General features: G+C 41.0%; 1 protein-coding gene across 3 annotated transcripts in view; it reads left to right on the forward strand.

Moving 5' to 3' along the window:
• The window catches only part of jar (Myosin heavy chain 95F jaguar), a 562,711-nt gene that overhangs the window by 189,779 nt on the left and 360,444 nt on the right, over nucleotides 1–12,488 (forward strand). The gene's annotated exons all lie outside the window — the stretch shown is intronic.

Genomic DNA, 12,488 nt, shown 5'->3' on the forward strand with positions numbered 1-12,488 from the left:
TGAGCGTCGCACATAATAAACATCATACAGCTATCTCCATTACAGAGTTACATCTTTCAGTGTTCGGTCTACAAGCCTCAGTGAATTAACAAAGCTCCTCCACAATCCTCTGCGGCATGGTTTAGTTTCACACATCTTTAGATCATTGGAAACTGAGTCTAACCATCATCACCTTGGTCTCCATGACCGAGTTAATTTTTCTCTCAGGTAGACTAACCTACCCTCCTCCGTAATTTTGTCTGACAGCTCACTTCTTTCTCAGAGATCACAACTGCGAATTTAGAGCATTAGTTTTCTATACCTTGACCCGATTTCACTTGCTATAGTACCGGTTCCATCCTAAGTACTTATCCTAAGTACTTGGGATGATCCACCAATTCCAATTTTGCATCCCTATTTGACATTGTCATTTTAGGTTTCACGCCATACTAACATCACTTTAGTCCTGAAGATGCTAGTTTTCATATCATACTCACTGCACCTCTTTCCAAACGACAAGATGCATGCTTTCAGCATAATCTGACTTTGAGACCAGGTCTTCGGCACAACCGAAACTACTTTCCTTACCTTACTGAATCCATTTCTGCAATTTCATACCTTTCAGTAAATGATCTGTGTAAAGCAGGGCCTCTCAAACGCCTAAAATCTCACGCGTGCAAACCGAGGTGCAGAGTTCCTGTGCACAGTGCATCGGTCCCACTCGGCTCGGCTGGGACCAACGCTTCGTCTCTGGGCTACTCGGCTAAGCTCGGCTCGGATTTGGAGCGCTACGGAGCAAGTGAGGAAGAGGGAGACAGGCGGAGCGAGAAAGACAGGCGTGGGGAAAGAGAGAGACAGCGCTATTGCTCCAAATCGAGGAGTGGGGGTCTGCACTCTGGTCAACCAAGCGAAGTCGTCTTTTACACCGTGTACATGCACCCTGAGAGGCCCTGGTGTAAAGTATGAATAATAAGATTGAAAGATGAGAGCCTTGTCTACTGTACTTTTAACCAACCAAGAACTCTTTCTTCTATCAATTCTCATTGTGGCCCGATTGTCGTTGCCTTTGATTGCTTGGAATAAACTACTCTTAATCCTTTAAACCCTAGTACGGCTAACATCTTTTCCTTTGGTACTCTGTCATCTATAAACGATGTGGATCTATAAAATGTAAGCAAAACAGGAGCAAAACTGCCTGTTCGCCTCGTGGCATTATTAAATTACTTGACGCATAAGGAATATGTGGTCCAGTCACAAAAATCATAGTTAAGATAATTGTTGACCAAATAGTGAGTGATAGAAGCAGAAGCATTGTTCACAAGTCTGCATTGAAATTGATGGCTTTATTATTGATTCTCCTGACAGTTAATAATTTAAATAATATTCCATAGGAGTTTGGAACTGTTCTGGATAATGTTCGCAAATACCCATATTTAGTATAGTATATATTTAGTAAAGTTAGTGAGGAGAGGAATACCGTACTGAAATGGAAATGGGCAAAACCTTGTAGACAGATAATAAATTTCACGATGATAGATATGAATATCGCCAATTGGTCTGGTTGCATCTACAGTATAACAAATCCCACGAATTTCTTTCACGTACGAAAAGAATCCAGCGTCAAGAGGCTCACTACAGCGCTATCTTCTTTCAGTTCCCATGGCTTGTGTTACCAAATACAGTTTCGTACATAGACGTGTTTATACATAAAAATATTATTCGGCAATTCGTTTTCTAACATCGCATTATTCCCTAATCCTGGAACACTCTATAAACAGTCTGTCCACGCTTCAGTCCGGAGGCTATTTCTATTTGAGGATCCAACCAGCACGTCTGTGAGGAAGAAGAACCTATGATGAATTCTAATGCTGAAGACAGCACATAATACCCAGCCCCCGAGCCATCGAGAATCAAACCCAGGACCCGTGGACCAAAGGCCAACACGCTAACCATGAGATCACGTGGCCGGGCATTCTCAAGTTAATCTTAAGGCAGATGCTTGGATGAAAACTAGCTCGTTGTGCAGGGTTGGTCTTTTCCAATCTCTTACATACATTACACATACTCTATCAGTACAGCCAGTAATAAATAATAATGTTATTTGCTTTCTTCTTCTTCCTTTCCTACCACTTTTCCCACACGTATGGGGTCACGGGTGCGAACTGTGTCGCACATGTGGATTTGGCCCTGTTCCATGGACGGATGCCCTTCCTGACGCCAACCCTATATGGAGGGATGTAATCACTATTGCGTGTTTCTGTGGTGGTTGGTAGTGTAGTGTGCTGTGTGAATATGAAGAGTAGAGTGTTGGGACGGATACAAACACCCAGTCCTTGAGCCAGAAGAATTAATCAGAAGCGATTAAAATCCCCGACCCGGCCGGGAATCCAACCCGGGACCCCCTGACCCGAAGGCCAGTACGCTGACTATTCAGCCAATGAGTCGGACAATAATGTTATTTGCTTTAAATTCCACTAACTACTTTTACGGTTTTCGGAGACGCCGAGGTGCCGGAATTTAGTCCCGCAGGAGTTCCTTTACGTGCTAGTAAATTTACTGACACGAGGCTGACGTATTTGACCAGCGGGCTGACCTGCCAAGTTGGATTCAGAAGGCCACCGTCTCAACCGTCTGAGCCACTCAACCCGGCTAGTACAGACAGCACAACAGATTACCACATATCTTTCACACAAGTACACGAAACTGGTGGTCTTGTCAACCTCGAAGTCAGACCATTTCTTCTTCTTCTTCTTTCTTCTTCTTCTTCTTAGGAATTCCTTTACGTCGCACGGACACAGATAGGTCTTGCGGCGACGACCCATCCTGGTGTGAAAATGGAAAACCACCATCTTCAGGGCTGCCGACAGTGGGGTTCGAACCCACTATCTCCCGAATACTGGATACTTACCACGCTTAAGCGACTGCGGCTATCGAACTCGGTCAGACAATATCAACATCATTACAATATACCCGTCTTCTGGAATCTGTCACGTACGTACTACATCAATACGCCTCGCTGAGAATAGTAAATCCGACAAATTCCACTCTGTAACAAAGGCCTGATACGGTCAGTCGGCAAGTCTGTTGTGGAACATTGATTTCGAGTTATTTATAACAGAATCCTTTAAAGTCTTCACTTAATATTGACTGGCTCAAGACTACGATTTGGTACGAACCGGCACGTTTAAGTAACAAATGAAATCATCTTTTGGACAATTCTAATTTTGCTAAGCAGTGGCATAGTCATCAGAATTTGTATCATATTCTAGTACTGTAAAACATATTGGAAAGATATTCCTGACCTACGTGTCCGAAGCATTTAAAATTATTCCTTAATGGAGAGTTTTGCACAAATATTTCGACGAAGATTTCGAACCACTTGTATTTCCATTACACATCCACAATTCAAATGCTGTTTTAAACCCTTCTAATGAAATGGACAAAGTCGGTCGGAAACCGCGTGGCGTAAGACATTTTGGTTAAATTTCCTTGCGAAGTAGACCCTGAACGAACCTTTTAATGATTTAATGTCGATCGCTTAAAAAAAAAAAAAAAAAAAAAAAAAAATCATGGGAACACCTTATGCTAAATGAAAAGCTGTTCTTTACAGACTGTTATACTGTATGCATGCCTTTGCTGACGAGACCTAGATTTTACAGAACACTTAGGGGAGAGAGGGGCAATGGGACGCGTCGGGTAATGGGACGCACCCCTCTAAATCCCCTCCCATGGTAGCAAGCATTCTGTAAACTGCTTCAATCTAGTGGGGAGTCACCATAACGTTGATACTATATAGCAGAATGTCAGCCTGAGTTGCGTATGTTTCTTGTGTTGTGCAGAAATATTTGTTTTGTTACATCATCTTAAATCAGAAGAGTCGAATTCATATTAAGGTGCGTACTAAACTGTCCACTTTTTTTCTCGAAAGTCTTCAGTTTTCTTAATGTGAAATGCGATATCTTGTGATACACGTGTGATTTCCATTTTTCCTTCGTCGGTTATAAAATGGCAGGACAGAAGGTGTGAAGGTGTCTAGAGGGGTAATCGTACGCACTCTGCGTCTCATTACCCCTTCAGTGCGTACAATTCTGTTCTCATCTTCTTCAGTTGGCTAGGCTATTTTACGGCATGGCGATGGTTAAACTACGTCGTGTTGCCTATGAATTTGCGGTCAGGAACAATCTTTCTAACAATTTTAACAACACTACTAAATTAGCTGGCTGCAAGGACTGGCCGCAAGGTTTCTTGACAAGAAGCCCAGAACTTAGTCTGCAGATGCACGAAGCAACTAGCGTAAGCGGAATTTTATCATTTAATGAAGCAGAAGTTGACAGACTTTATCATAATCTCTTGACTGTCAGTGAAAAACGTATGTTTCCTCCGTCATGTATGTATAACGTTGATGAAACCTGCATTTCGACCGTCCAGAAGCCAGCTCAAATAATTGCCCGCAAAGGTCAAAAGCAAGTATGGACACTAGACAGCGACCAGCTTAGAACGAGGACGAAATATTACTATGTGTTTCGCCATGAATCCTACGGGTAATTATATACCATCCATGTTTATACTGTATATCCTGGTGTGAGGATGCCCACTGCAATAGCACGTGGAGGCTTTCCAGGAAGCATTTATGTGCGCTCCAAGTCAAGATGGATGAATCAGGACTTGTTCCTGACGTGGCTCAAGCATTTCGCTGCACACATGCAATCATCAGTGAAGAATCCAATTCTTCTTTTCGAATCACACATCACTTTCCCCCTTAAATTTATGCAAGGAAAACGGAATTGTTGCTGTATCAATTCCTCTCCTATCCCTATCAGAGCATTAACATTTTGTGCGAAAACACAAAGGTCTAGGCCTAAGCAGCACTCTGAAATGTTGACAGCCACACCCAGAAAATCAGTATTAGAGGAGTTGGAAAAGAAAAGAAAGAAACGATTATAGATATTGTAAAGAAGGCTCGAGTTGCAAATTCACGAACATGAAGAAGACAAATAATGTATTTTTCCAAGACAACAACAGTTCGTTAGATGAATATGTGATGATGAACTTTGTCAAGATGATGATAATGATGATTACACGGAAGAAGTGGTGTCTGGGTTTCCACGGAGGAATACCACCAACGATGTGTGTCTCTTCTGTCGTGAAAGAAGTACATGCGTGCCATTGCCCCACATGGGTGGGCAATGGTACGCAAAACCAATTTCTATATTTTGATAGAAGACTCGGGAACTTTACTACTTGTGTACTTGTATTCCACACTCCGTATTCTTAACTATATTTCCTATCATACTGAAGTACTGTAAAAATGTTGGATCCAGTATAGTACCTTACACAGGTGTTTTGCCTTAGGTGCGTTCAATTGCCCCTCTCTCCCCTATGTCACTTTCACTGATCTATCTCAGTGTTATCCATTCCTTATGCATCTAGTCCCTGCAATGAATGGTGTGAAAATGTTGCTCGTAGGTTCGGTTGGTGCATGCATTTCAGTGGGCTTGGCAGACAGATATGTAATAGCAACTTCTGGCTCGGTGCGGAAAGCAACGGGAAACTGCATCACTGCTCATTTCCGTAGTACGCCTCTTCAGTGATGCCTAGGCTAACTGTGACGACTAATGGTGGAGTTGTTGAGGATCCAACCATCATTCGGGTACATACATACTGTATGCAAGCCTTTATGAATGAGTGACTGATAGATTCTTCCCGTCGAATATTTTAAGATTTCTCTCTTAGAATGAATGGGAGAACATTCGGTACATGCTGGCCGTAAATATGATGTTGATTTGTGATCTAATGAACATCCTAGACAGGCAGATCTGTGTGTTACAGATGTACTACCTGTACCGAAGTCTATCCTGTTATAACTATATTTTTACTGCTTAAATATTTTAGGCAGTCCTTAGGTTGAAGTGCTCATTTGTTATTTCCATTGGCTACGCGGTACGGGTGGTATAGCTGTAAGAATTCGTTAGGGAACTGGTGGGTTTGAATCCAGTTGGAGATATATTTTGCTGCATAAATGTTTTAAGCAATCCGTAGGCTAACAATGCTGATTTTTTATTTCCATTGTTGTCCAGAACTAGTTCAGATCTGTACATGAAGTGATTGTTGAATCGTTTAAAGCATGTTAGTTGTGGAGTGTTAACTTGTAGGAAGAGCTCGAGTTCTTCAATTTTTCTCAACTCCATGTTTTTAATAAGCTGTAAGTCATACCATTAAATAGTGAGTCTATAATTCTAGGGTATTAATTTGTTGTTTATAGTCTGATGGTATTTTGTTTTCACAATCTGTTTCATTTTTAGTGGGGATAATTCAAAAATGATCCTCATTTGGGACTCATGGCAGATAATTATTGTTCAAAATGTATATAATGGACTCTGTTATGGAGGGAAGGAGAAGTAGAGGTAGACCAAGACGACGATGGTTAGACTCAGTTTCTTTCTTTCTTAATCTGCTTACCCTCCAGGGTTGGTTTTTCCCTCGGACTCAGCGAGGGATCCAACCTCTACCGCCTCAAGGGCAGTGTCCTGGAGCGTGAGACATTGGGTAGAGGGATATAAATGTGGAGAATGACCAGCACCTCACCCAGGCGACCTCACCTGCTATGCTGAACAGGGGCCTTGCGAGGGGGGAGATTGGAAGGGATAGACAAGGAAGAGGGAAGGAAGCGGCCGTGGCCTTAAGTTAGATACCATCCCGGCATTTGCCTGGAGGAGAGGTGGGAAACCACGGAAAACCACTTCAAGGATGGCTGAGGTGGTAATCGAACCCACCTCTATTCAGTTGACCTTCCGAGGCTGAGTGTACTCCATTCCAGCCCTCGTACCACTTGTCAAATTTCGTAGCCGAGCCGGGAATCGAACCCGGCCCTCCGGGGGTGGCAGCTAATCACACTAACCACTACACCACAGAGGCGGACTAGACTCAGTTTCTAACCAAGATAAAAGGTATAGAACTAAATGAGGCCACAGCACTAGTTGCAAATAGAGGATTGTGGCGACGTTTAGTAAATTCACAGAAGCTTGCAGACTGAACGCTGAAAGGCATAACAGTCTGTAATGATAAAGTATGTATGTATGTTGGTGTTATTTTTCCCAATACTGTAAGACACGTAAGAAACAGTTTAAATTACAGTTCAAAAATGGCAGGTTAATCAAACCCACGGTTGTGACCATTCGGGTCTTAACTGGCCCTCATCCCTGTCGACATTAAGCAAGTAGAAAAGAATAGGCACCGGGTGACTGTTTCCTCCAGGATAGCGCGGCGTCTTGAAGATACTTCCATTCGCTTTTCTTCCGACTCGCCCTGTTACACGTATTCCTTTGAGTAGTAGTATTCTGACTTTTTTTCCCTATTTTAAAATTTCTTGAGTTTTATCTGATGGAATATTTCTATTATATGGTTTCGAACACATTTTGTTTCATGTTTATGCTGACACGTTCTACTACATACTAGTAAAACAAAGCAACAAAAAAGGTAATTTGTCCGAACGGTGTCGCAACAAAGGCAAATTCTTAGAACGCAGTGTATTTTAGTAGGAACATTCTGAGAGGAGGTTCCGGAAGTAGCTTGTGTTGGATCTTCAGGAGGAAGTACGCTCCTTAAACATCGCAGCAGCATCTTTTTGCTAGTGAAAGTGTGAAACAATGGCGAAAATTCGAGAATGGCATCACACAGTTGCACGCTAACCTACATTTTGTGCCTGAGAACTGTAGTTTTAGAACGTGGCAACTTCAAGACTTTCTGTGACATCCTCTCTTATCTTGACACGATGATAAAACCGTCACTACCTTATCACTGTTTTTAGATGTTATCTGAGCAGTCTCCTTACATTGAATCTTGATTATGTATTTATCGAATTGCATTTAAAGCACCGTTGACTATGACGACGTTACCAACGAGTTGGTGACATTATTACGTGGCAACAGTTAAAATTTCCACTGACACGTACTGGTCGAAATCACAGAGATCCTTTGAATCTCCACACGAATTGCACTGATAGCGATATTCTGGGTAAAGAATGAGATGGATATGTGACATTGGTTTATTCCTTCGCATCACATATTGTCCTCTTGCGACGTAATGCGAATTATTTTCACCAAATCACGAGGAAATTATATAATGACCAAAGGGCTGTGCGGCTTGTAGACTATGGTTCTTGACCACATGTGCAGAAAATAGTTGATGCTGTTGCTTCAAGTAAAATGCATGGCCTTGAGGTTCACTCAGCCTACGCCAAAAGAGAGCGCGAGGTTAATTTTTGGGGCGCAAAGACGGCCGGGCATAGAGTTTAACACTCTGCCTCACTTAGCGTCGTGGTTGCTCCTCCAAGAGTCTCCATGGCCTGTTCGGAGATGGCTTTGCTATTTGTATTGTTTATGGTGGACAGAACTGGAAAGGAAATTATATAGGTGTTGACGTGCCATCACGACTTTCGCCTGGAGTCTGGGGAGAGCTACATCTAGGGTCGTAGGGAGGGGTTTTGAATCATATTCTCTTCATAGTTAGTTGTGTTTCCGAGGCTGAGTTCGTCCAGGCCTTCTAGTCTGTATTACATTCGTTGAAAAGTTGGGAATAGAACTCAGGTCTGCAGGGTATTAAGACAATTGGATCAATAGACCTATTACGCTTCGACCGTCCTTTATCCGTGGAATGAATCTACCGATGGAGAAAATCTCTCCAGTGACCCATTATATCTACTTGAGACGTTCAGTGTGTGTACAGCGTACAGCGCTGCCCTCTATCCTTTGTCTCGGGAGTCTGCAAGGGTTTTTTAATGTTCCCTTAATTACTCTCTTCAGCTTGATAGAAATACTGGGGTGTCTTTCTCGTAGATAACATTTGCTTACTTCCCAATTCCTACTACAACATTTGAAAATTGAACTACTGAGCGAGTAGCTGCGTGGTTGGGTCACGTAACTGTAAACTTGCATTCGAGAGATAGTGGGTTCGAACCCCACTGTCGGGAGTCCATGGTCTCCCATTTTCACACCAGGCAATTGCCGGAGCTGTAAATTAATTAAAGCCACGGTCGCTTCCTTCCCATGCTTAGCTCTTCCCTAACCCATCGTCGCCATAACACCTGTCTGTGACGGAGCGTTGCAAGGCAAACTGTAAGAAAATAAACATAAAAAATACAACTGGTAGAGAAACTCGGAGAATATATAATAGAGAGCATAATCTAGAATCAAATTCTTCAATTCTCACTTCTCATGAACCGTATTATAATAACCTATGAGTTCGATGAAGCCGAATTAGAATACTGCTACTCGTACTATAAGCCTGTGTGGAACTTGATTCCATTGATCATTGTATGTATGTTCAGTCCGTCAGCGGTGCCGCTGGTGGGATCCTCAACAGCTCTGCCATCAGCTGTCATAGATGGCCTAGGCATCACTGAAGAGGCGTACTAGTGAAATGAGTGAGGTAGTTTCCCGTTGCTTTCCTTACGAGCCAGAGTTGCTATTACATATCAGTCTGCCAAGCCCACTGAAATGCATACACCAACTGACCCTATGAGCAACACTTTTACATCATTCATAGCAGGGACTGGCTGCATAGGATTGGCATTACTAGCATCGCTCATACCTCAGTCACTTTCATATTGTGAAAGCCAAGGATAAGACAGAGACAGATCTATGAAAGTAACAAAATTTCTCTAGCCTATACCAGAAGACATAGTGCATTGTAAACACTAGGACCTGCCAGCAAAGTCATATTGATCATTAGGTCCGTGATTTAATAAATAAAAAAAAAATAAAAAAAATAATAATAATAAAAAAAATAAAAATAAAAAAAAACTTCGTTAGAAGTAAAAGGCTGGCTTAGGCTTTAGGATGCAATATTTGAGATAGGTAATTATCAATTGGAAGATATAAAATACCGCGATTTCAAATCATAGTTGAAAGATAGGCCTAATTGGTTATTATCAAGGTTTTGAGCTGACGCTGTCTATGTTATATAAATTCCAAAGTTCCATTTTACTTCACGAACCTCTTTTGGTCGACCTATTGCTCAGCTTCATATATATCGGTAGAACCCAAATTTGTCACCAGAAATCAATCATAAGCCGAGTTCGAATGACGTATTAACTTTTATTTCACCCTTCAAAAATCGAACTACCTCCGTAGGCTATGAACCGTGATCTCAGGATCCGGAGGCTAATACTCTACCACTTATCCTCAGAGGGAGCTGGTTATAAGATGTTCCTGAAATATCCACATACCTCGCATACCAGTTGTACCTCCCGAAGAGTTTAATCACAGACTTACCATCCCCGGAATCGAATCGTTCAACTCTATTTAAACACCTGTGATTTCGATGAAGCCGAGTGACGATATTTAATTCATTCTAGCAGCCTGTGTGGAACGCCATCTTTGGGTTGAAAACATTTTCGACATTTTCTAAGTCCTGGTTAACTGCTGTTGACTACACTGTGAAGACAGTGCAAATTCATCCTCGAATTTCAACATTTCTGTATTTGTTATCAGACAGGACGTGATATAATGCACTTGGAAAAACGTTATATTTTCCTCAAGAAAAACGATCAAGTCTGATCCTGACTTGCACGTTACGATTAAATAATTAGATATGATAGCACATGTTTAATTCCATGAAAGACAGCATTGATAAGATAACATATTGAGAGCTGATCTTAGAATTGCAAAAGGAAGTTAGAAGATTAAGATTGCTCTTCTGTGTCCGAGAACTTGAACATTCTTTTTGAAATACCGTCAAATACATTCTTCAATACCTCCCCTTGAACAGGAACTTATATTATTTTATCCCAGCCAAAATGTTTTCTCCTCTTCACTCCATACTCAATGTACCAGTGTACCAATCAAGACATTATTTTGATGCTGCATTTGAAATACGTCACTCACAACAAGTGAATGCTGGGTTTCCTTATTTGAAGTATCCACCCACTCTCCTGAATCGTTTCTTCTAAAATAAATTGTTACAACGATGATAATAATAATGGTATTGGCTTTACGTCCCACTAACTACATTGACGGGTTTTGGAGTTACAGCGATAAAGCAGGATAGCAAATACTTTGAGTACACAATAGAATATATAGCTCTGTTCCCAGCTCGTGATATGAAACGGCACCAACCTGTAATTCATACTGCAAAGCATTAACTATCTCACACTTTACATATTAGCCTACATCAGAAACATTGAGAAACAAGTTTCATGTGATGTCTACGATTCCTTGTTTCCTTCATATCGATTCGTTCATAGAATTGAAAATCTTCTTCCTAGTTTTATCTTGGGGTCAGCGTTAGATCTGAATTGAACCCAGTTTTACGGTCGGATCCCTTTCCTGACGTCAACCCTGCGTAGAGAATTATTTTCACTATTACGTGTTTCTGTGGTGGTCGGGAGTGTGATGTATATAAATCAAGGCGTGTATTAAGACGAACTCAAACACCCAGCCTCCAAGCTACAGGAATTAACCATACACGGCTAAATTCTTCGGCCCGACCTGGAATGGAAACCAGGGCTCTCTGAATCGCGGACCACTTCGTTGACCATTCAGCCAAAGAGTGGACATTCGTAAAATAAAAATATTTCATATAAGGCCTAATATAGGATTTTAATAACGCCACTGATGCGAACTGTTGAATTTACTACACTAAAATTCACCAAATAATTGGAACGGAGCATTAAAAGCATTTGAATCGGCATGACTGTTACCAGCATTAAACTATCTCAAAGAAAAAATGTATACCCAACTGTATGCAGAGTTTACATCATCAATTTAATTGTATCGAGAGTATATTTAAGGGATTAATTGCGCATATATATGCTGGCCGCTACTGAATTCGCTAGATTTACTTTGAATATCATATTCAATATATCTTACATATAATTGAAATCACTTCATGCTTGGTTTGTAAGCACATGCCCGTTGACATTACTATGCCTGACACATTCGGGGCTTAGAAATTATAAACAGGAGAGTTTTCCACCTATCCAATTCATTCCTATTCAGTACATAGTTGTATTTACAACTACTAATTACTATTACTAATCTAGGATTTTAATAACGTCACTGATGCGAACTGTTGAATTTACTACACTAAAATTCACAAAATAATTGGAATGGAGCATTAAAAGCATTTGAATCGGCATGACTGTTACCAGTTGTATTTACTCTCCTGTTTATAATTTATGTGTTATCTCAGTTCAATACTTACCAACAACACGAAGTTCATAACCCTTGACATTCGGGGTTTGCAAATTATTTTGTATATAACATATTTCACTCTACAAACTTAACACAACATGCTAGTGGGACCTTCGTCTATAAATGTAAGTCCTTGTGATTTAAACTATGTGTAGTATTTACAACTTTCTTGAAATATTTTTATCTTGACTATTTAAATAATGTGTGAGTCCAATCAATCCCGATGGTATCGTTTTACTCTTCTAGTAGCATATTCGTCCTGCAAAAGATGTTCTTGTTGCTTTGTCAAGTATAATGAACGATGATGGATTAATTCTT

This window comes from Anabrus simplex, chromosome 1 (assembly GCF_040414725.1).
Source record: "Anabrus simplex isolate iqAnaSimp1 chromosome 1, ASM4041472v1, whole genome shotgun sequence".
NCBI classification, from domain to species: Eukaryota; Metazoa; Arthropoda; class Insecta; order Orthoptera; family Tettigoniidae; genus Anabrus; species Anabrus simplex.